This window comes from Camelus ferus, chromosome 5, assembly GCF_009834535.1.
Source record: "Camelus ferus isolate YT-003-E chromosome 5, BCGSAC_Cfer_1.0, whole genome shotgun sequence".
Lineage (NCBI taxonomy): Eukaryota > Metazoa > Chordata > Mammalia > Artiodactyla > Camelidae > Camelus > Camelus ferus.
In genome coordinates this window covers 77,289,031-77,314,117 of record NC_045700.1, presented here as the reverse complement: position 1 = coordinate 77,314,117, position 25,087 = coordinate 77,289,031, and the positions used below count along the sequence as shown (strand labels likewise).

The window sequence follows — 25,087 nt, the reverse complement described above, 5'->3', positions numbered from 1 at the left end:
AGGGGCGAGGAGGGGCATAGGGTAGGGGAATTGGTACTATTCGAGTCTACGAAAACGATTAGTTCTATTGGAGTCTATAAAATGCAAGCTCTGTTAGAGGCAAGTGTGGTTTCTCTGAGCCTTGGGTTTCTAGTCTCTGTCAATGAGCAGATATTCCTTCTAACTCGTAAAGTCATTTGCGATAGCCAAGAAAAAGAATTCTATATAACTGTGTTAGACTTTTTACTTAGCAGAAAGTTAGTGGTTCAACATTTTCTCTTTCCTTCTAGCTTATCCTTATGACACTTATTTTTTTTACCCTTACACATTAAGATGCCATAACTACGCACTTGCTGATTCTCCTGCCTTCTCAGTTTTGCAAGCGTTTTTCATTTATTCACACTCATCTTGGAGCATTTAATCTAGTGTACTTGTCTTTCTTCCTTTCATTTTATTTTCTTCAATTATTATTTAAAAGGGGATTTGATTGACTCTGTCCTATTGAATTGGCATCCTGCAGCTTGGCAGCGCCAGATGGGAGGGGGCTGGGGATGGCACTGGGTCCTCTCTTCCCTTTCTCCTCTCTTGCCTCTCCCCATTCAAGTCCTCTGATGATTTCTATGTGAAACTTCGACTTCGTATATTTTTATGCAGCAGAAGTATAATTAAGTATTTAAACATTTCAAAGTCATGAATTTGAAAAACTCATAACTGACAAAATTACAGGTTTTCTGAGAATTTAGACAAATTATGTTTTCGGTTTATTTGCAGTATTTTTTTAAGGTAGTAAAATAAACTTTGCTGCCCTAGGAAGTAACCAGGATACTCTAAAATCTTATTCTTTTTTTGGTTGGGGGGGTAATTAGATATATATATATTTATATATTTTATATATATTATATATATTTTATATATATATATATCTTATATATATATATATATTTTTTTTTAAATGGAGGTACTGGGGACTGAACCCAGGACCTTATGTATGCTAAGCCTGTACTCTATCACTAAATTATACCACCCCGCTAAGATCTTATCCTTAATTCACTGTATCTATGTGATCAAACCAATTCCTTTTAAGCACAATAATAACAATATTATTACATAATATTGTTGCTCTCTCTTACGTACATTCACACAGCATCTACTATAATGCTTGCTGTTTAAGACAAAACATTATTGGAAATAAATCTTCTAGAAGGAAAAAAACTGGTGAAATTGTTATGCTAATATTTATTTATTTTCATTTTATTAATAATAATAAATTGTATTTCACTAGTTTCTACTACTATCCCAAAGTATTATTTTTTTAATGAGTTCTTTTTATATTAATTATCACTAGCCAAATATTTTTGATTTTGGTATAAGAAGAGTCAGCCAAAGTGGATGATACTGTTTTTTTTTTTTAACCTTTATTACTAGAGCTCTTAAAGCACAAAAGTCGTTAATAAATTGCTGAACACATCTTCATCAGAACCATCATGGGGAAGTACTGGGAATGTCTGCACATGGATGTGTTACACAGAATTTTCCTCATCAACTCACAGTGCCCTCAAGTGTATAAATAAATGGGCACTCTAGTCTAACTTTGGCTAAACATGTAAATAACAAAAGAAAGGCACATTGCATACCAGGAAATTAACTTTGACAATTCTGAACTTAAGGAAGGAAAAGATAACTTTACCATAATGGCTGTACATTTACAAAAAATAATATTAGTGTAAAAATAGCTTTGAAAATTTGTTTTCAGAATTGCTTCCTTCCTCCGAAATGATAATTATACCATGCACAAGATATTGCATTTATAAATATTGCCTTTGTTTTTTTCTCTTCAGGGTCCTTGTATTTTGCCTTGGCTTTTTATGACAGTATATCTATATTGAAGTTTGCACATCTTTCTTTGCTAAGAATAAAAAGGCAGCAAGAAGTGTTAGATGGTGATTCAATAGGCAGGCAGGTTAATTAAATAATTAGAATAATACCTAAACTGTGCTAAAATGATCAGAATATTACATGGAGAATTGGTTTTGCATGATGAGAATTATTTTTAAGGCCTTCACTTTTCATAATGTGAAGAAACTTGGTGTGATTAGGCTATTTTTGCTTGCTCATATAAAGTGTTCCCTTTTGGAAATGTGTCTGAACAAATACACACTAAAATAGTAGGTTTCATACTATGCTTCTAGGAAACAATTCTGTTGGGAGCTCAATCAAGATGTTCTGCCACTAAAATAACATAATAACAGCTTTTTTTCCCAATTCCTTAAGAAAAACAGAAGATTTTTTTCTGTTTTGTAAATTTCTCTCCCACGCGCCCCCACCACCGCCAACACGCCTTTTTTAGTTTCATTTGTTCTTCAGTTTGTCTAGTGGCATGTGCTGCTATCAGATGACAAAATGAATGAACCAAGAGCACATAAGAAATGAGACAAGCCTTGTATGTATTCTCAAATATGTGTTATGAATCATTACTTTTTATGTGCAGAGACTTGCATGCATATAAAAACTGTCATATTTCTGCAGGTGAATTTCCTCTTAATTCTTTCAACTCAATTAAAATATCATTATTCCATGAAAATCTGCAAAGAGTGTCATAATTCTTAAGTGCTTGAGCATTTAAGTACAACTGAGAACCACTGAATTAAAATGCTAAATTATTTATTAGTTTTAATTTTTTGAGTGTAAATTATAATCCAGAGATTTTCAGGTATATTTCAGAAGCAAGATTAAGTCTGATAATCACACTTTATATTGTTTAGGCTCTAAATTTTCTCTGAAATAGCAAAGAAAACACAACGAAGATAGAAAACAATGTCAGCCCATGTCTATGTTGTGATAGTTATTTTCAAAAAGCTTTATGTTAAGTGACACTGTTAATGGCTACACATCTAATCTAACTCGAGACTTTAAAGATGGTCTCTAGTTTGCACTCCATTAAAAGTTTTTAATAAGATTTCAACAAAAATAATAATAAAAGCATTTTACTTCACCTTTGCTTCTCCTTAACAATTCAGAGTATTAATTATAGCATAACCTTCATTTGACTTGGGACCATTACTGTGTTCTCAACAGCATATTGAATTGTATGCTGACACTTTAAGAGCAAAATAAATCTCTTGTTTTATTTTTTAACTTCTGTTTCATTTTAGAATGACCTCTCAAATGTGTAATACTCAGCTATACTTTATCTATTAAACAGTATTTTTAGCATTTGTCTTTTTATTTTCTGATCATTTCAAGTTGTTGAAAAAGCATTTTAAAAAGTTCAAGAGTACATCTTCTCATTAGTATCTTAAAGAGAGACTGTATCTTTCCAAACACAGGTGCTGGCTTTCTTTCTAAATGATTGCACTAATCCCAATCTGGGATTACTTACTCAACTTCCCTTTATTTTACCAGTCACTTTCCAAGAGGACCGATCACAGGACTCATAGAAGAAAGAGACTGAAGCAGGATGTCAAAGGGAGAAAAAGGAATTTTGATTATTGAAGATTCCAGAATTCTTTGCCCCTTTAAGAAATTAAGGGGGAAAAATTTGAAGAACAAGAAAAATGAGAGTCTAAGGGAAAAGGTGAAGAATAAGACTGAGGAAATCTTTGGGTTGCCCAGAGAACTATCATTTTTCAAAGCAGACTCAGCAGTTCTTATCCTCTGTTGATCAGCTAGCAAATATACCATAAATTCTCTTTCACAATAGTGTTTCTAAAAATCTGGTCTGAAAAAAAGATTAAATGAGGCCTCCTGGGGGTCTGCTCCAAGTGGGCAGGGTCATGGAGTGCGAGTCCTTTCCTGGCAGCCGGGTCAACCCCAGTGGGAGCAGCAGATAAGGCCTGGGGACTCTGGGCTGATTAGCCAGGGTAGCTAGCTTGGAGGATATAAATATTTTAGGAATATTTTTGTTAATTTAACTTACTAAGTAGAAAACGCAACTGAATTTGTCATTTGTTTACAATGGGCAGTCACAACTGTTTGAACCTTGGTGAGAAGATTACACACAGCTCCCAGATGACACCAAAGAGAGAGCTAAGGCCTAGTGTTACACAAAGTTCTATTGCAAAGATCATACAGAATTGATTTATACTCTGTATTCTTTTTGTTGTTGTTGTTTTAAAAAGAGGAGATTTAATTTGTGGTATCTTGCTGATGTATCCCGTTAATTTTACTTCGAAGGGAACGAACCTGCTAGTTGTTTTCTTCCTAAAATTCAGTATTTAAATTATACATTAAGTTAAATGATTTAAGTAGCATAAAAACAAAAACAAGCATATATATTACAGACACATATAATTTGTGGGGTAAATACGGTGACTGAAACTGAGAAAGTTTAGGAATCAGATGAAGAAAAGCAGGACAGGAATTGGAACCACAAAGGGAATTTCGCAAGAGGGCCTGGAATTTTGTTAATGAACAAAGCTTCGATGACTTAAAGACTGTCTTCTTAGCTACCGGTTTTGTGGTAAACCTGGGCCTTTAATTGAAAGGACCCTGGTATACTTGGAGCTGATTTAAAGGATGAATTTGGATGAACATGAAATCAAGAGAAGAGATAGAAAGATAAATTTTATTCACCCAAGATTCAGGACTCCATGTACCATAACTAAGAGTGACAAGACACAAGTAGAAGGTGTGAGATCTGGAGACTGTCCCCAGGGGCATCATCTACAGTAACACTGAGCCATTGGAAAAGGACTGCAAACAGAGAGAGCACAATGGAAGATGAAAGTGTGGGAAATCTAAGAATATTTTGAATTGGGACTTTGGGATTTGGAAATACCAGCTCTCTATATAAAATAAATAAACAAGTTTCTTCTGTATAGCACAGGAAACTACAGCCTATATCTTGTAGTAACACATAATGAAAAAGAATACGAAAACGAACATATGTATGTATATGTATGACTGAAACATTATGCTGTACACCAGAAATGGACACATTGTAAATTGACTATACTTCAATAAAAAAAATATTAAACTAGAGTTGTTTACCAACGTTTACATAAATGCAAACTTGAATTTTTTTTTAAAGAGTGTTTTGAAAATCTGTGTGAGCTAAAGATGACAGGTTTCAAACAAGAAAAAAAATGAATACAGGAACTAAATCTTTAGCTCATAGCTTATTTTTCTCATAATTTAGATGTTATTGTCCCCCTGTCTTCTGGAATTTAAATTTGCAGAGGAGAAGTCTGAGGTCATTTTCATTTTGTTCCTCTGTAGGTACAGAAACCGGGACTACATTTTCCAGAAATTGCTTCCCTGCATTGGTTCTGGGCCACAAAAGAATCAGCCACAGGCAAAGCGGCAGCCCTTCTACTGTGAAGGTCCATCGAGGGCACAGGACCAGCTGCAGGCCACGCCGATTCTTGCCCATCTGTTGCTACCTCACTCATTGTTGTGGGGCAGCAGTGCAGCCTGCAGCATCTCGAACTCCCACTAGTTTTCCTCCATCAGCTTCTCTGAGTCCTGACCCAGTGGGTATGCAGCTCCATAATACAAAGTATCAGCTTCTGCAAATCACCCACATCATTGAGGCTGGAGGCAGATGTGTGTCCCAGTTGTTCCTTGCTGTCTTCCTTGTCTCATACTCAGCTTTTCTTCCTGACCAATGACCCTGCTGACTCGCAGCATTGTCAGTGCCAACGCCAGATACAGAGGCAGCAGTCTTCTTACTTCTTCAGTAGCTCGCATAAATACGTAAGGTCTTAGCACTATAAAAACTTCCTAATTCTGTAACACTCATAGTAGCGCTATTTCTTATTGACCCCTTTAGGAGAGTAGGTGACTTGTTTCTTTCTACAAGCTGTCTTGTATATATTTGTCTGAGGTTTTGAGGTTTTGCTTTTTTTTTTTTTTTTTCTATTTTTATGGCTAAAAATATTTTCCAGGATACATCCTGGAGAGGGCAGGTATTTACTAATTTATTGATTGTGCCTGGGAATTTTTTCTTTTAATCTGCACTCAGTTGCTTTTTGGACTGTTCATTTATACTCAAGAAAGTTGTTTTTGATGATCTTTTTTTATTATTATCAATAATAATACTCTTTACTGGATGTTTACTACTTGTCAGGAGCTAAATGCTTTAAGATGCATTATATTCTTGATCTCATTATAGTAATCCTATGAAGTAGGAATCTCCCAATGAGCATAGTATGTATTACACTGGATTTCCCTGTTATAAAAGTATGAAAAATAGAGATAATGTTGGGAATTTTTTTGGTTGGTTTCTTGGCTTGCTTATCCATCTTAAAAACAAGTCCTGATTTACCTAAAGCTAGTTTGCCAATTTGCAAGGCGTGTGGTTTGTGATTTACCCTATTCCCTGCCCTTTCTCACATTTATATGCTCCTTTTCCATGTCTACCTCTGAGTGCTAGGTTGATGGCCATATTTCCCAGTCCAATGTCCAGTGTCTAGACTTTTATCTAAAACAGTCAGCCTTCCCACTTTTCCTCTGAAACACTTTGAATAGATTGAGTGCACGGAAATCAACAGTCATGGATACGCCCAGAATCCAGACTCTCTCTATACCCCCACCTCCTCTGCCTGTGGCACTTTCTTTTTTTTTTTTTTTTTTTTTTGCGGGAACTACACCAACACCAGGTACATTCCTCTTCTTGCCTCATTATATTCTAGGAACCACAGTCTCTAGCTGCATGTTGAGAGAGGTGATCATAGGAATCAGGAGGGGGACAGAAGCATTTTGGTTTTCTCCAAAAGCATTACTGATCTATACAGAGAAGGCCACTCAGTTTTATGATTGGTTTTTCCTTATGGTTTTCAAAACAGGCTGGATATAGGGGTGGGTAGCCTGTGTTTCTGCAGGCAGAGAATTGGTGGATGTGGACTGCATTTTAAAATCTAGCTTTATTTGTTTTTTAGTTAGTAAAGTATCTGCAGGTTTTGGTAGGTTGTTTTTTTTTTTTTTTTAATAGCTATGTGTCTATCTACCTATCTGTCATCCATCTATATTTTTAGTTGTTTTATTAGTAGGGAAAAGTTTTATTAGCTTTGCTAGTTGGGCACAATATTAAAATGGGAGATCTTTCCCCCCACCCCATCTATAATCTCCTTTTTAGTGATGTTTCCATTATCCTTAGATTACACAAATTTGGGACAGACTACACTTGTTGGAGGAAGGTCTAGCTACTCTCATTGATTAAAGATAATCACACATTTCAAAGTAATTAAAAAGAATTTTCAAGAAGGATTAACACTAAATAGAGCCTTTCCTCTGAAATTCTGGGGAAGAACATTGCAGACTGGAGGAATTTGGCCCAAAGCATGACCAGCTCACAGATACACTTTGTGACAGTCAAATATCTCTTATACATGTATTTATTATTTCTAAAGCACACTATTCCCATATTTCTTTATTCATGGGATAATTTTGAATATATTTCTGATACATGAAGGTTTTTCCATGGTTGATTCATCATAAATGCCAAAATTGAATTATATTTTATGGATACTTTCTGCTGTTCATTTTACTACAGTGTGCATTAAGTCAACACAAGCGTATTAAGCCAACACATTATTTCAGTTTAAATATAGCATAAGGTTGCAGTCTGTAAAACAATCATGAGTACCCTTTCGTATTTTGTTGCATATTTATTAATATTGTAGGCTCTTGTCTTTTCAAGAGTAAAATCAAAGAGAAGCTGTGAAATGTATCAAATAAAGTGAAATGCTTTCTTATGTTTGTGTCATACTCCATAGAGCTGTGTCAGGCATGTGAAGAATAATGGTGGTTCTTGAAAAGAACTTTAAAACAGGTATCCTACAGGAAAACTTCAAAATTTGGGTTAGAATTTACCCATTATAGATTGTGCTTAGCAGATTGTAAATTGTGTTTAATATTTTCTAATATTAAAGACACAAGTTTTAAAATATATACTTTCAAACTATAAGGTCAATGTCTTATAGGAGCCTTTCCATGCTAAAGATAAGGAAGATGAATGTCACAGTTTTACTTTTTTAAGCACTTAATTTGAAATCTGTCCTCAGATTTGTTTATCAGTTGTCCAGTGGCTTCTGCAAAAAGACTAAATTCAGTGTCTGTTTTTACGTCACTGACCATTGCGAGGCTTCAGCATGAAAGTAAACATATATGGGGCTCTGAGAAGAATAATGTTGCCACTTCTTTATGCAGCTGAGTTTTCTAAATTAAGTTCATTGCATGGATAATTTCCTGTAACCACAGGGGGCCAGAGCTGGCTGGTTGACTGTGAGAAAATTAATGAGCAGCAGAGAGGCCTGAAAAAAGAGGGAAGGAATGAGGTACACTATTGCCTAATGTAAAGGAAATACACTAATGTCCAGATGAAGGGAGGTGATCAGACGTTTACCCAGCTGGGACTGAACAATTGATCTAGTGAAAACTGCGCTGGCAGTCAGTGAGAAATCTAGACTTTGAGCTCTATCAGCCATTGAGTTGGTGACTGAGAGGGTGCCTGTGGTTATTTTGCTTGAATGATGCCAACTTTTTTGGAATGTTAATGGTGATTCAATTTTCAATTTAAAGCATTCCTATTGAGCTTTTGAATTGTTGAGCAGGGATGATGAGGTATGGGCATATGAGGAAGTGTGAGGTTACTAGTTAAGTTGGTGCAGGGTAAGGAATTATCTGAGGAAGAAATTCAACACACAGGAAGGGCTTTCATTATGATATAGAGTTTTTGTTGAAAAAAAATTTCTGGATGGGAAAGACATGGAAAACAGCACAGTTCGAATCTGAGAAGTTGGTGAAACTCCTACTCAGGCACAGTTACAAAGGGTAGAAATGTTTATCTGGGTAATGAAAAGCAAAATTTCGCTTCAGTGTATTATTTTGGGGTATACAATTCAGCACTTGCGTTTTCTTTGGGAAGAGATCCAATGTTGTGCCTCTGTAATAGAAAAATCTGGCTGGAAGCAATACCTTGATTTTTGGCATGTATCCTTTTAAATTAAGAGATTTAGAGATGCGTAAGCAGATTCCTAGTGTTCCTTCCTATCTAGGTGTGGTCCTGGTATAAAACGAAGCAGGATGTGGGACGGGTGCTGGTGGAGGGGTGTGTTATGCAGCAGGGAGGTGGCGGTGGGGGGGGGGGTCTGAGTAAATGCAGAGCCCACTGGCAGCGCACTTGCTTTCATCACTTTGTACAGAGAAAAATACATACTCAACTGAACTATTTAACCAACACTTATTTCTAAACTGCAGAGCTGAGTTGTTGCTTGGTGATTCATACATTCTTACTTGAAACGTGATAAAAACACAACGCGTTCATCGCTGAAATGCTGGTAAGAAATCGGTGAAGAAATAAATACACTTTGGTTGTGAACTTCTGCCTGCCCGCCCCTTCCCTCCCCAACCCCTTGCATGGCTCTCACTTGTCTTCTGTTCACAGTATCATGAATCTGAGACAATAAAGACCATTCCTCTCTTGATCACACATTAGCCAATAGGTGTTCTATTTGCCACCATGAAGACACCAGCCACTGGGCTGCCAGAACTCTCTGGGGCTGCTGGTGAGGGTACAGAGGGCTTTATTTTGTCTGGACACAGGAGGAGGAAGGAGAGCTGAGGTGTGAAGACAAAGGTGAAGGGAGGCATCTCCCTAAGGCGGCTCAGTGTGGGCACTTTGCTGCCATAATAGATGACTATGTGTCGATGCACATTAATATTTGATGCGCATCATCATCTTATCCTTTATGTGCACTTTCACAATGTTGTGAGGCAGCAAGGCTGCTCTAGACAAGGATTTATATGTCCAAGTGCAGTGGCTTTTACTTGGTGAAATTAGCACACATCCTGTCCTTACAACGTCAAAAGGGATGTTTCTGTTTATATTGAATAAACAGGCAGAGGCTGAGTCCAGCCTTTCTTTTTTTTAAACATGGTATTATCTTGAGTGCATAAACAAGACTGACAAAATAGTTTTTCTTACATGGCCCACTGATGCATTTTGTATTCTGCTCCCTGGAAACAAAGACTTAGCTTCTGTCATTATAAAAGACCCTTGAAACAGATCTGGAAGGAAAGCGTGTGCATTGTGGGATAGACCAATGAAGAAAACTGAAGAAAATGCTTAGATCTACAAAGGCTTCTGCTCATTTTTATTTTCTTTTTCTGAAAATTGAATACAAGCTCTGGGAAGCATTATTTGCTCACACAATGCCTGACCACATGTGCGAACCATTAAAAGGGCGTAGCTCCCCTGCCATTTTGATGCAGCCCAAAATAAAAATGTAAATGCTAATGGAACAGTTTCTCCAGATATGCTCCAGCTGCCCTTTGTATCATTAATTCTCTTCTCAAGTACGATGATTCACTCATGACAATAACCTAAATCAGATTTTTTAGAGGTCAGAAAGAACCTATGCTTGAAGAGAGGACAGTTTATGGCAAGGGGATTAAAAGAGACATCAGCATATGTGGTTTGTGGAAAGATAGAAATCTGAAATCATAAAGGCAGTCAGTCCTCAGATCTGGCAACATCTGAGGAAAATATGAAGGTCAGTTTCTTACATGGATTGTTTTTCCCAAAGACCACTCACCAGAATATAAATCAGACTTCCACTGCATCATTTATTCATTCATCCATTCACTCATTCCAGAAGCCTGTTTTCAGAGCCAGCTAAGTGTTGCATGTCACATATGACAAAGGAGTGCCACGATATATACCAGGGAGGAACCTTGCCCTTGAGGAGGGTACTGTCAGGTATAGTACCTAAGATCATATGCACATAAGTAACCACAGAGTACAAGAGAGAAAGGAGCAAGTTGAAAGAGATAAATGACATAGAATGAGGCAGGAAGCATTCAACATAGCCCTTAATAATCCCTGCCTCCGGGTATTCATGCCTTTGTATAATCCACTCCCCCTGAGTCAGGGTTGGATCCAGCAATTCTCTAATACAGCAAAAGCCATGGGCAGGACTGGCTTCATGGACATGTGACTTGTCCACATAGGGCCTTGCATGTGGTTTAATATTCTGTTGTCATCAACTTGAAATTTTATCTTTTGAGTTTCACAAGTGAAGTCTAGTGACACGGTGGAGTGTGTGCATGAGCAGAAGGGATAGATTCAATATGCGTATCTGCCTCCTTTCTTGGCCACTCCTTTCCTATACAAGTGTTCGCAATACCCCAGGATTCTGGTAGACCTAGGATTCCTAGGAGTTCACGAGACTCAAAGCAAGTACAAAGTAAACGGGCTGCTTCTACAACTGAGTAAGTGGAAGCCCCGACAGCCCAACAAGATGTCCTGTCCCTTCAAACTAGAGCTTGCTTAGAACACAGGAAGAAAGCAATGACATACTAAGGAACAAAAATCACGAAGGAAATCTATCAGGTTATCTTTTTCATGTTACTCTTCTAGATTAATCAGCCGCTTGTGCTAAAAATGATAACTTAGTAGGAAAGGAAATGATCAACCCATAGTTCCTTTTCCTTCCAGTTCTTGTGTACTCATCGGTAAACTGAAGGGAGAGATGGTTGGTAGAGTGTGTGAATATCAAGCCATGAAATAAATCAGTTGAGTTAGTTTCATGCAACGATTTCTATTGTTCTGGTAAGAACAAAATGTATGTGCATACACGAGCTACAAAGAGCGACTGATTGTGTAGTGATTCTGTACACATATTTAATGTTCTTCCATTTGCATTGAAAGCTGGCTTTGTACAATAGAGAAATGAACAGTAAAATTCATACTAATAATTAAAAATTTTAATCTTTCTCTATTCAGAAAGACAGAGCAAATAAAAATCACCATGACAACTGATGAAAGAGGCTAACAGAAGAAAGGGGAAAAAAGCCTTTGATAGAACTTTTTCCCTATTTTTTAACCAGGGACTTTACGTTTTCCTTCTGTACTGGGCCCCACAAACAGCAGCTCATGATAATGAGATATCACTTCGAAGATTAGGCTATAAAAATGCTCTGGCTTCAAACTCCTTCTTTCTCCTTCTGTGTGGAATCTTTCACATAGGTTGAGGTAGAAAGCAAGCCAGCATTTTGTTTTTGTTTTATTGTTGTTGTTGAGGGGGAGGTAATGAGATCTGCTTATTTATTTATTTTTAAATTTTAGTGTGGTATGGTTTCTGTGCAGTAAACTCTACATATTTCATATGTGCACTTTGATGCACTTTGACGGATGTATACACCAGTGAAACCACTACCACAGTCAAGATAGCTAACATTTCCATCACTTCCCAAGAGATGCAATTTTTGAACTCCCAATTTATCCCTTCCTACCCCCTTTAACCCCTGGTAACCATAAGTTTGTTTTCTATATCTGTAAGCTAGGTTCTGTATTTATTTATCTTTTAATGGAGGTACTGGGGATTGGCCCTAGGACCTCATGCATGCTAGGCACTGAGCTATACCCTCCCCCTCAAGCCAACATTTTGGAAGAGACTGTAGACAAGAGCCAAGAAGGACCGGTGTCTTATCAGCAGTCACATGAGTTGCATAAAGACAACGTGGATGTCATCTTTCCCTGGTTGAGCCTTGAGGTGACTGCAGCCCCAGCTGACATCCTGACTGCAGACTTGGGAGAGACCCTGAGTCAGAAGCACATGGCCAAGCCACATTCACATTCCTGACCAACACAAGCTATGAGGTAATAAATGTTATTGTCTTAAGCTGATAAATTTGAGGGTCATTCCTTTTGCAGCAGTAGAAAACAAATGCATTGGGACTCTGTGGAATAGGAGCTTACATCTAAGGACTCTTTGTGATAAGCATTTAGTGATGGAGGAAATGGTATTACAGGTAGAGAAGACTCTGTAATCTAGGCTGGGTATCACTTCTCAAGCCTTTTGATCCCAAGGACCCTTTATAATCTTAAAAAATATTGAGGACCTCAAAGAGCTTTTATTTCTGCAAATTATATCTATAGATATTTACCATAGTAGAAACTAAAACTGGGGCATTTAAAAATTTGTATTTAATTCACTTAAAGACAATAATAGATGCATTACATGTTGACATTAACATATTTTTATCAAAATCGATGTTTTCTAAAAATAAATTCAGTGAGAAGACTGGCAATGTGTACATTTTTGAAAATTCCTTTGGTGTTTGGGTTAATAGAAGAAAGCTAAATTCTAATGCCTACTTCTGCATTGAAACTGTTGGATAACACGTATCAAGTAGCCTCTGGAAAACCCCACTGTACATTTGTGTGAAAATGAGAATGAAAAAGGCAAACAGGTGTCTTAGTCCCTGGACCACACATTGAGAGCAGCTGATCGAAGGCATGGAGATGGAAGATTTCAGAACACATGTTGGCTAAAGCATTCTGCAGAAGGAAATGTCTCAGGAAAGTAGATCTCAGAAGGCTTGAATATCATACTTACTAGTTTATTCAGCAGAGGGTTTGGCAGAAATCACTAATTGTCAATCCAAAAGCCATTCCTGCTCTCCTTCCTTGCTAACGAACCCCTGATTTTATCCCAGGAGTGGAAGCTTGTGTCCTGAGAGAAGGTGCATATTGACTGGTCCTCTCTTTTCCCATGATTGTTGTAAGTGCAAACACAGGACACAATTGGGGCAATAAAAAGAAGTCTGCTATTGTGGGTGGCCATGGCAATGTGTAAGTTTTCATTAAGACAGAGCCTTGCTCCTTTCTGCCCTTGGGTGTTGTGCTGAAAGAATATGACGCTGTATCCACCCTGCTTCATTGACGGGAAGGCCGAGGGAATCTGAGTGAGATGCCCCCGAGCCTGGATACTGTTGAGTCACTGCGTTGTTGAAGATTTTGGAACTGTGAACTGGCAAGCCCATTGATGTCTATGGAGAATGAATGGACTGCCATCGATTGGACTTTGAGGCACCAGCTAGGTGGCTATTAAAATAGTCCAGGCAAAGGTAACATGGGTCTGAAATACACTGTATGAACAGGAACAGAAACGAACAGAAGAGACATGAAAGAATTGTGGAAGTAAATTTTGAGGGACGTGGCTGCTGAGTAGATGGACACTGGTGTGTGCAGATGGGGGGAATGGAAAACAAGCATTAGCTGTGACACAGTTAACTGCCCGCCTGGGTGGTTAGAAGAACAGTGGTGCCAGAAACACTGCAGATGTAGTAGGTATGGGAGGGGAGATGATGGGTTAAATTTGGACACATGGCGTGAAGGAGATACCTAAAATACAGGGTATATGGTTGGTGCTCAACAAATGGTTGTGATGTAGGACAGAACTGATCTGATATCCATAGGGCTTGCCTCCTCACATCCTTCACACTTTTACTAAATTGGTACCCCTTAGGAAAGCCTTTCTTAATCACTCCATCTAAAATTGTAATATTCAAGCCCCATTTCTTTAACACTTGTCTAAAACATCTTAATAAATCCTATGTTACTTTTGTGCTCTTTATGTTTTTTAACCTGAGCACTTACCTAATAAACTGCATATATGTTTACTGATTTATCATGTTTTCCTAATAGGAAGTAAGTTCAATCCTGGAACTTTTCATCTGTCTTGTTCACTTCTGTAACTCCGGCACCTAGACTGATGCCCAACACTTAGTAGATACTCGATAAATATGTGTTAAAGGAGTGAACAAGTACTTGGTGCATGAGAGTCAGGGCTGCAAAAATATTTGTCCGTCATATGCCTAAAGGTGGCAATTGAAGCCTCAGGACTGGATGAAGGTGTTGTAATTAGACACTGAACTCACAAAGATAACACCAGGTATTTATGGGGTAACAAGGATTGTCTTAAACATTCTATATACATCTGAGCATCTAACTCTTAGAAAAATATTATGGTAGATAGTTATCTCTCCCTCTTTACAGGGGATTAGAGAGGTCAAGTAACTCATTTATTTAAGGTCACAAAATTAGTGAAGGAGCTCATTATGTAAAAGTCCGGAATAAGCTCTTGCGTAGAACTTTTAACAGCAATTTTATCTAATGGATGGAATTTTGAATTGTGTTCAGTCATGGTATGTAGTTCTCAAGGAAAATGATCCAGAGTTGTTCTTGCTTTCTGACTTTGTAAAAAGGTAGAAGGCACCCTTTTTAAATTTTGAAATCAGATTATCATTCAGATAACTATACATACTTGTAAACTTCTCTTCTGATGTCTGAATAAAGCAAGAGTAAAAACTGATCAAACAAAAAAATTAACAGTTAAAAATAAAATCAACTTTTCTAGTGAAAAAGCAAATCACTTTTAACCCCATTGGTTTTCTAGCTGGAACTGTAGCCAAGTGCCATGGAAGATCATATGAAATATATAATGCTAGTGGTGTAAGAAAGATTATACTTTTCTTAAAGTCATGTGTTGAGCGTAAGTTAAAGTTACATGATTTAGAAAGTCGGTCAGGATATCTTTTTCCTTAATGCCTGAGAGATGTTCTTCACAAAGAAATTGACCACACACTTATATCATTTAAATCAGACTCAGCCTAAGGGTGGTTTTCTTCCTTCTATGAAAAAGCAGACTATTAGTGAAGATAAGGACTCTTGGCTTTGCAACACGTTTTTCCATTTCATTCATGGGCATGAGATGGAAAAACAAGATGAAATGATTCTTTTATTGGGCATTCAATTGGGCAATCAAAAAAATGTCATGACTATGCCATTAGTTTGTATAAATCCTAGAAATGAGTTTCAAATGAGAGTGTAATATGTTGAGGAAAAGGCGGAAGTGTATAACCTTGGGCAGATCGTTTAACTTCTCTCTGCTTTACATTTACAAGCAGTGATACAAAGAGACAGGATTATATGATCTCCAAGGTCCCAGCCGGATGGATTTAACATACTATGATTATTTGAAAGGCAATTTAGCGGAGTGGTAAGGAGCCTGGGCTCTGCACCCAGACTGCCTATGTTTAGATCCTGCTTCACTTCGCTTATTAGTCATGTGCAGTGATGGAAAGGTACGTTGTAACCCTTTAAGCCTCAGTCTCCTTTTTGGAAAAATGAGGATAGTAACTCTCATAGTGCCCGTTTGAATATTAAACATAATCAGCACTGTAAACTATTTAGCATTGGGTTTAGTAAGGAATCAATACACAGTATTGTGAACAATTGCTATTCGTTTTACACTATAAATTAAACTCTTTTTCACCCTCTAACAACAACAAAAGCTTTCCTAAGAATTCAGGATGGTATGATTTTTCTTGGTTAAACTCTTTAACATTTTTATACAGTTTTAAAAGTTGATTTAACACCTACACTATTGTTTGAAGTGTTAAAAAATAAGTAAAAACATTAATTTCATTTATATAATCCTAAACAATTGGCTTGATTGTTTTTTACCCCCTCTGTTAGCCCCATCTCAGTAGAATAAGTGTTAAGATTTGAAGCCTATTTAAATGGATGCTTTGGAGACTTATGAAGAATGTCTGAGATAAGCTAGGACACCATGATTCAGGTCACCAACGAGGAGAGAACAAGTGACATTCCTTCAAATCACAGTCTGAACAATAAATTATTACAATATAGACAATACAATACAATTGTACAATACAGTACAATACAATACAATACAAAACACTTTTGAGATATACATTTTTAAATAAGAAATTCAAAGAAAACTGAGGTTAATGACAACAGTTATTATGTATCTTCTAAACACCCTCATAAAATAGATGTTCAAATTCTCCTTATATGGATGAGACGTTAAGGAACTTGCTGAAGGCCATGTAGGAGCAAACGGTGACACCAAAATTTAGGCTCAGGCAGCCTGACTTCTGAACTCTTAATTAGACTGCTTTTAGCAAAAGAGCCCTTTGTTCAGGCTTTTTCACACAATGTCTATGATCTCTCAAGACACCAAGCTACTTCATTATATAAATCTATCCCACTTGTCCATCTGTCCATCCATCCACCCACCCACCTATCTATCCATCCCTTGATCCATCAAAGCATGTCTTGATCTATTAAAATATGGTCTTCAGGGTTTGAACTCTTGGTTCCTGGCTAATGAGTAAAGTGAGAATGATTTGTTAGACTCTGGCTTTGATACAGTGTGATGATCACACATCTGATTTAGGTACAACTGAACAGCAAATTGAGCATCTCCCCTGGTGGGCCTTTTTGTTAGGCAGTGAGAATTCTCTTCTTGTGAAACAAATTCGCTAACAGAATGAGTCTTACCAGTTTGTTCCGCTTTCTTCCTTTAAAAGGAAAAAAAAAGTTTTCTTTTTTAAAACATTATGTTGAGTGTTAAAAATAAATAAAAACTGATTAATGTTTCTTATTTAAATTCCACGATGAATCTTAGAATTCCACCTAAAATATTAAAAACACTATCTCAAATACAGTTTTAAGCATAATTCTTCAATTTAAAATTAGGTCACTATGGACAATGAATATATGTATGTTCATGTATAACTGAAAAATTGTGCTCTACACTTGAATTTGACACAACATTGTAAAATGACTATTACTCAATAAAAAATGTTAAAAAAAATAAACAAATAAAATAAAATTAGGTCACTACGGTGGAAGGGGGAGGTGGTGTAGCTCATTGGTAGAGTGTGTGCTTAGCATGCACGAGGTCCTGGTTCACTCCCCAGTACCTACATTAAATAAACAAACAAACAAATAAACAAACAAACAAAGAAAGAAATAAAAACCTAATTACCCCCCCCAAACAAAATAAATACAATTTTAAAAAAAATAAAATTTATAAAAATAAAATTAGGTCCCTACAAGTAGTTGAAGATTGAGCTAACAAAGATATTCATTTCCTTGCCCTTCCATCATCATCCCTTTGTGGGAAAAAATTCACTAATATGTTGCCTATTGCATCTCTCTCTCTTTTTTTAACTAGTCACTATATTTGTAAGCCTCATATGGAAAATCAATTTCTGCTTTATTCTTGTATGCTTGGTTTTATTTTCCTAAATATATCCTTCTTGTAAGGAGCCAATCAAGCATTTTGTTCTCCATGTTCGTAAATCCTTCTACTTCATACTTTTGGTTCTGATTTTCTCTGGTTCTGTTTTTCCCCTTTGTCACAGGCATTGTGGAGCTGGAGATCTGTCAGCACCACTAAGTGTCCTCTCAACTTTTTGATCCTCAGGTAAGGCAGCCTAGTTCATGTTAGCTGTGAAGAGGCGGCAGTGGGGGGGGGGGGGGCACAGCCAGCAGGCAGAGAAGCTGAAGTCTCCCTTAAGGAGAGGGCCTGCTCTACCTTTTACTGGATGGATAGATGGGTCGGTGAATGTGGATGCATTTCCAGGGCCACCCCATTACAAGGCCTTCAAAATAAGCCTGTTAGAAGCTCGGTCAATGTCATAGTCGTGGGTTTAGTCAATAGTCAAAATGGGTGGCTCGTAAACAACAGAAATTTATTTCTCACAATTCTAGGGGCTGGGAACTCCAAGATCATGGAACTAGCAGACCTGGTGTCTGGTGAGAGCCACTCTCACAGACAGCTGTCCTTTTGCTGTAACTTCACATGGTGGAATTGGCGTGCTAACTCTCTGGAGTCTCTTTGATTAGGACACTACTCCCATTCATGAAGGCTCCACTTGGATGATCTAATCATCTCCAATGGCCCCCACTTTCTAACACCACCACCTTGGGGGTTAGGTTTCAACATATGAATTTTGCAGGGGGATGCAAACATTCACACCATAGCAGTCAGTTATCTGCCAACTGTTTATCTCTGACTTCTTTACTGACTCAGTTTATCCACTGTTTCTGGTCAAGGGTCAATCTCACTCCAAAGCTGTCTTTTCTTACTAATGTTGGATCCACCAATCAGGATATGATGTCATGCTGCATCAATAAACAACCTCTACATCTCAGTGGCTGAAAACAACACATATCTATTTTCTGTTCATGTTGCAAGTCATGCAAGGACCCAGGATGATGAAGTAGGCTCTTACTTGACCAGTGCTGGTTATTATGCCAGAAAGAGGAAAGAACTCTGCAAAGTCTTGCATTGGCAATCAAATGTTCAGCCATAGGTCAGGGTCTGGAATTAGACACATGAGCTTTCCCAACCTCAAGGGATCCAGGAAGTACAATCTGTACCACGGTCTTATTTCCTATACTCTGGAGGTGGGAAGTCAGAAACGTTCAGTGAGCAGCAGGGTAGTAATTTTATCTTTTAATTAAACAAATGGGGGATAGCAGCTCCTTGGGTTTTTTTCTTCTTTGGTCTAGTTCTAATTTATTGCCTCTTAATTAATACATCCTGATATCTTTCTATTTCCCATTACTAAGTTTGTCCTTTCTTTCCAGTATCACATTATTTTCAGTAAATATTGTGTGTCCTTTGCCCAGCAGTCTAACTTTTTGCTACTCTAGTGTCTATTCTCATTCCTCAGCCTCAAATCCATTTTCTTTATTAGATTTCTCTGGACTCCCACAGCTCTTTCTGTCTGCACCACACAACTTAACCTTTAATTATTTGCCTACTGGGCGTTCCACTTGGTTCTGCCTTTTGTCAGCTGAATCAGAACATAACTTTCTCTCACCGCCTCCCTTCCCTCCTCCAAATTGACTCTACCTCCTGATCCCCGTTTCCAAAGTTGTTCCATTATTTTTCCAAGCACTCAGTCTCAGAATCTTCATTTCTTTTTGACTCTTTTTCTAATCTCTTGCTTCTCATAATTGTGCAGTTACCAAACTCTTCCTCGTGCCCCGCTGTGCTCGGGTCGATCAAATGACATAGGGAAAGTGAGAAGCATGTTGCAGGTTCTGCACACAAAGGGATATTGCTCTCTCTTCCTTTAACTGTTTTTCATGACTTCCTTCATTTATTTATTCGTCATTCATTTATTCATGCACTTATGCAGGACCTAAGTGCTTTGTTGGAACTGCGCTTGTTACCAAGGAAGCCACATGTTAACTGTAAGTCTCTGCTCTCGGGGTGTCACATCTGGTTGAGGAAATCACATATCCATACTTACAGGTAGCTTGGTAACTTGTTGCTAATACGACTGAAACAAGGGAAAGTGCACTGGGATATGGAGAAGGGGCAACGGCGATGCTGTGGAGTGGCCCAGGAAGGGAGTGAGAGTGGTGATGACTGCTCATATACTTGCAGATGAAAACATCTGAAGGCTTCTCAGCATACTTAGAATAAAACTGGCACTCTTTGTTAAAGGCTTCTAGAATCTTCATGACCCTTTTCAATTTCATCTAAGACTTTCTGACTTTCTGGGCTCTAGCCACACTAATCTTCTGTCAGTTCCTTCAGCACACCAAGCTTGTCAGCATTATTGTGCCTTTGGACCAGCGAGGTTCTCTTTGCTCAGGCTTCTGTTTCTACAGATCTTGGCAAGGCTGGCTCTTTCTTGCTGTTTGACTCAAACGGCAATCCTGAGAGAGACATGACCTAAATACTCAATCTTAAATAGTACCCCCTTCTTCCATAACCCTGTTTTTCAGAGCTCTTGTTTTTTCTTTTAAAAAAAAACCTTATCATCTGAAAATATCTTGCTTGCTCAATTGTTTATTTGTCACCGATCCCCTCTCTCCTCTTCTTAGGATGTCGTGTCACCCCCTTGGACCAGAACCTCCCGTTGATGAGTGCAGGGCACAAAGTAAGTGCTCACTACTGCTTAGTTGTTATTTTAAAAGCTCTTTCCAGGTGTGAACCCGGTCTGTGCTATGCACTCTACTGCCAGGGCTGAGACAAAGCATGACATATCATATGTTCTAAATAGATACCTACTGCTATTGTACAGCTTCCTTGGCTCCAGTCTCTCTGTTTCTCTTCCAGTGACCGTTACCAAACTTCATCGCCAGGTTCTTTCTTCTTAATGCTACTTTTATCATGTAATGAATGTTCTGGCCAGAGGGATGTATGTGGAAGTGAGGAATGCCACTTCCAAGACTGGCCGGTTAAAATCTACCATGTATGATCTTTCCTTCTTTTCCGTTTTCTACTAAGTAAATGAATAGGACCTTAGTGATTTAGGGCATGTCAGGCCCATGATGTGGAAAGAGATGTGGTTTCTAAAAGACCATGTGTAAGATTAGGAACATTGGTTTTGAACTGTGATGAGAGCAAGAAATGTGTGTGTGTTTGCGCATGTGTGCGTACGCAAGTGTGTATTATACCTCTAAGAATTTAGCCCTTATCTATTTCAGTGCTTAGTGTTACTTACTCTAACTGATACACTTGACAACTGAGTCTTCTGTCATTTAGTTACAGGTACTTTTCCAGCTCTTCAGTTACTATACACAATCTCAGTCATAAGCTATTCTTTCCCCTGAAAGGACAGTTTCTTTAACTACCTTATTCTCCTTAACATCTACCCTGTAGTATTAAGCACTGAAAAGCACATGGACCTTGGAATTATCTTAGAAAAACCTGAGGTTGAATTCAAGGATTGCCTCTACCTAGCAACATACACTTGACATATTATTTACCTTCCCAAAACTTAGTTCTCGTCTCTGTATAAATGGAGGAAAAGAATACCTAACTCACCATAGTTTTGTCAAGAATTAAGTGAGATGGTGCACTTGACTTCCATGTTAATTAAGCACACCTTTCTTCGTTACCCCAAGAAACTTCTCTCCCTTCTCTATACCTGGAAAACATTTCTGAGTCTTGCAAGTTCTCCACTGTGCCCCAAGTTTTCTGGAGCACAATATTTACAAAGTAGAACCATGCCCTCTGGGCTCAATCTTGACTTTGACTCTGAATAGTCAAGGGTCAACTTTAGATAAGTTACTTAACACCTTTATGCTTCTACTCCTTCATTCCATTGTATTTAAAGCTGGAATAGGCCTAGTACCTGACTTGTAGGCTAGAAGGTTAAATAAATTCATGAGTGTGAAGTCCGCAGACGAGTGCAGGGCACAGAGTAAGTGCTCACTACTCTTAGTTGTTATTTTAAAGTTATTCTCTCAAACCTTTCAAACCTAACTATCCTAGCTCGTGCTGACACAAGTTCTCCATACTTAAGACACCTGTGTTCGTTGTACTATTTCTTGTTGAAAAGAAAGCTTTCTTGACCAGTAACTTTGTGGGTTATAGTTCTTAATATCCACAGTGGCTCTACACCAAACCTATTAGCCAGTGTTGTAGGCGGCACAAATTAAGTTAAACTAAACTCCATTAAAAAAAATTGCAAGCCTGCTCCCTTGTGCACTGTGCTTTGCTACCATGTGTTGTTTCACTCTTAGTGCAAAGATTTCTTCTCGCTCCTGATTTAACTCTGCAGTGCAAGATATTAATTTGAGCTAGACTTTGGTGTGGGGCAAACAAAAATTGGGGGGAAAAGATTCAACCAGTGAATAAATGGGTTAAAATTCTCAGAAGCTTGATTAGACTAATAAGAAATACATATAGTCAAATATATCTAGCAAATTATTGGTTGTTTATTGATTACCTGACTAAAAATAGAGCAGAATAGATAGCAGGAAGTCTTATCTCTAAGTCACAAAACCCATAACCGTCATTGTTAGGCTCTGTATTATGATTTATTGCTATTGTTTTGCATATTTTTATCTTTGCTTCTCATTTCTGCTTTTTAATCATTTGACTAATTATGATCAAAGCAAAGATATTTATCATCAAAATCTGATCAGTGTTTTCCCATTTTGCACAAACATATAACAACCACATTTCATTCTTAATTAATAGTAAAATGAAATATTTACCAAAAAAAAAATATAAGGAAATGATACTTCATTGTCACAAATCAAGTCATCTGATTTCTAATTTGCTTATAAATGGCTTGGAATAAGTCAGAGAACAGCTCGGGAAACACTGTTCTAGGGCCATCTTGAGACCTGGCACTCTTCCCTACTCTGCTCCAGGAACGAATTATTTCTCTCTCAACAACCGCTTAGTTTCTGTACATGGAAATTATAATCCTAAAGACCAACATGAAATATTTTAGGAGCCTAATCTCTGGCTGAGATAACAATAATTAAGAGTAAAAGACTAACAAATATATTTGCCATCTGTTCCTCTTGTTTTAACTCTGTCCTGAGTCAGATACTGTAACAATGACATATCTGGATATCATTATTCAGTCTCACAGAGAATCACCCCTACAGAGGTCATCTCACATCCTTAGAATTGTATCATAAATTTATTACATTAAGATCCACTATAAGAATTTTGTATAATTTATGAGGGAGTTATCAAGGATGCTGTCTTTTATTTCATTCAAAATGTTATTAAAGTCATATAGTATAAATTCTTGTAGAGTTCAGAACTTGTTAAAGTGTCTCTTGATGAACTAGTTGCCTTTTCTAATTACACCATTGAGTTATTCCTTTTCTTTCTTATCTTGAATTAAGGGTACTCAGAGTTAGAGTTTTTGATTAATTGTAGCAGCTTCTCTGGGTTTGATTTTTCTTTAAAATTATTTTTTTCTACCCTATCTTTCTCCTTCTTCCTTCTGTTCAACATTGCTTTATTATTCAATTCTTGAATTTTTTCTCTTCTTTGAACAGCTTCATTGTATTCTTACTTTTTGCCACCATTGCTTCACATCCTTTGAAGAACCTTCTATTTTCTGTGTTTTCTAAAGAATGATTAGCCAGTATGAAATTATTTTTCTGTTAATTTCTGTATGAGGATTAACATACTGGGCTGTAAATACTACCTTCTGGACACAATAGGCCATCTTTTTAAATTTAAAACTGATGGTGAAAATTTTAGTTCAAAAAGGAAGAAGGAACAATGCCACCAGGGCCATTAGGAGTGTTTGCCGAGTAGGTCTCTATAGTGCACAGTAATTCTGCTCCTATCTTAGATGACGTTTGAATTCAAAAGAAGCATGGAGATTATCTCGACTAAAACCCTTATTTGCCATGTTTTATCTGTGAGAAAATGGAGTTTGCTCTGGCATAAGGGTAAACATATACATCAATGGAATAGAGTGAGAGTTCAAAAATAAACCCTCATGTATAAGGTCAATTGATTTTCTACAAGGGTATCAAGAAAATTCAATGGAGAAAGGTAATCTTTTCAATAAATAGTGCTGGAACAATTGGTTATCTACATATAAAATGATTCTGGACCTCTTCCTCTCTCCATATTAAAAGAAAGTTAATTTAAAATGGTCAGAGAGCAAAAAAAGAGCTAAAACTATAAATCCCATGGGAGAAAATATAGGAGTAGATCTTTGTGACCTTGGGTTAAGCAAAGTCTTCCTAGTTGTGACACTGAAAACACAAGTGACAAAAGAAAAGACAGATGAACTGAAATTCATCAAAATTAAAAACTTTTGTGTTTTGAAAGATATTACCACAAAAGTGAAAATACAACTCCACAGAATGTAGAAACTATTTGCATATATATATTTGGTAAGAGGCTTATACCTACAATTAAAAAGAAAACTTTTATGATGCTCAATATTGCTTATTATCAGAGAAATGCAAATCAAAACTACAATTGGGTATCACTTCACACCGGTCAGAATGGCCATCATTAAAAAGTCCACAAACAATAAATGCTGGAGAGGCTGTGGAGAAAAGGGATCCCTCCTACACAGTTGGTGGGAATGTAGTTTGCTGTAGCCACTGTGGGAAATTGTATGGTGATTCCTTAAAAAACTAAAAATAGAGTTACCATATGATCTAGCAATCCCACTGCTGGGCGTATGTCCAGAGGAAACTCTAATTCGAAAAGATACATGCAAGCCAATGTTCATAGCAGCACTATTTACGGTAGCCAAGACATGGAAGCAATCTAAATGTCCACTGACAGATGACTGGATTAAGAAGATGTGTGTGTGTATATATATATAATGGAATACTACTTAACCATTAAAAAGAATGAAATGCCATTTGTAGCAACTTGGATGGACCTAGAGATTATCATACTAAGTGAAATCAGACAAAGACAAATATATATCACTTATATGTGGATTCTAAAAAATGATACAAGTGAACTTATTTACAAAACAGAAACAGACTCACAGACATTTAAAACAAACTTATAGTTACTGAAGGGGAATGAGAAGGGAGGGATAAATTAGGAGTTTGGGATTAGCAGATACAAACTACTCTATATAAGATAGATAAACAACAAGGTCCTACTGTACAGAACAGGGAACTATATTCAATATCTTGTAATAACCTATAATGAAAAGAATATGAAAAAAAAATGTGTATAACTGAATCACCATGCTGTACACCAGAAACTAATACAACACTGTAAACCAACCATACAGCACATGAAAAGAG

At 37.3% G+C, this 25,087-nt stretch overlaps 1 protein-coding gene and 1 long non-coding RNA gene across 2 annotated transcripts in view; both read right to left on the bottom strand.

Annotated features, from left to right (window-relative positions):
* Positions 1-25,087, bottom strand: part of TMEFF2 (transmembrane protein with EGF like and two follistatin like domains 2) — a 223,558-nt gene that overhangs the window by 68,004 nt on the left and 130,467 nt on the right. The window lies entirely within an intron of this gene.
* Positions 1,735-23,685, bottom strand: LOC116663758. Its single transcript, XR_004320081.1, has 3 exons — positions 23,274-23,685; positions 2,973-2,980; positions 1,735-1,745 (listed from the first exon to the last, which is right to left on the bottom strand). It is a non-coding gene; the product is annotated as an uncharacterized LOC116663758 (long non-coding RNA).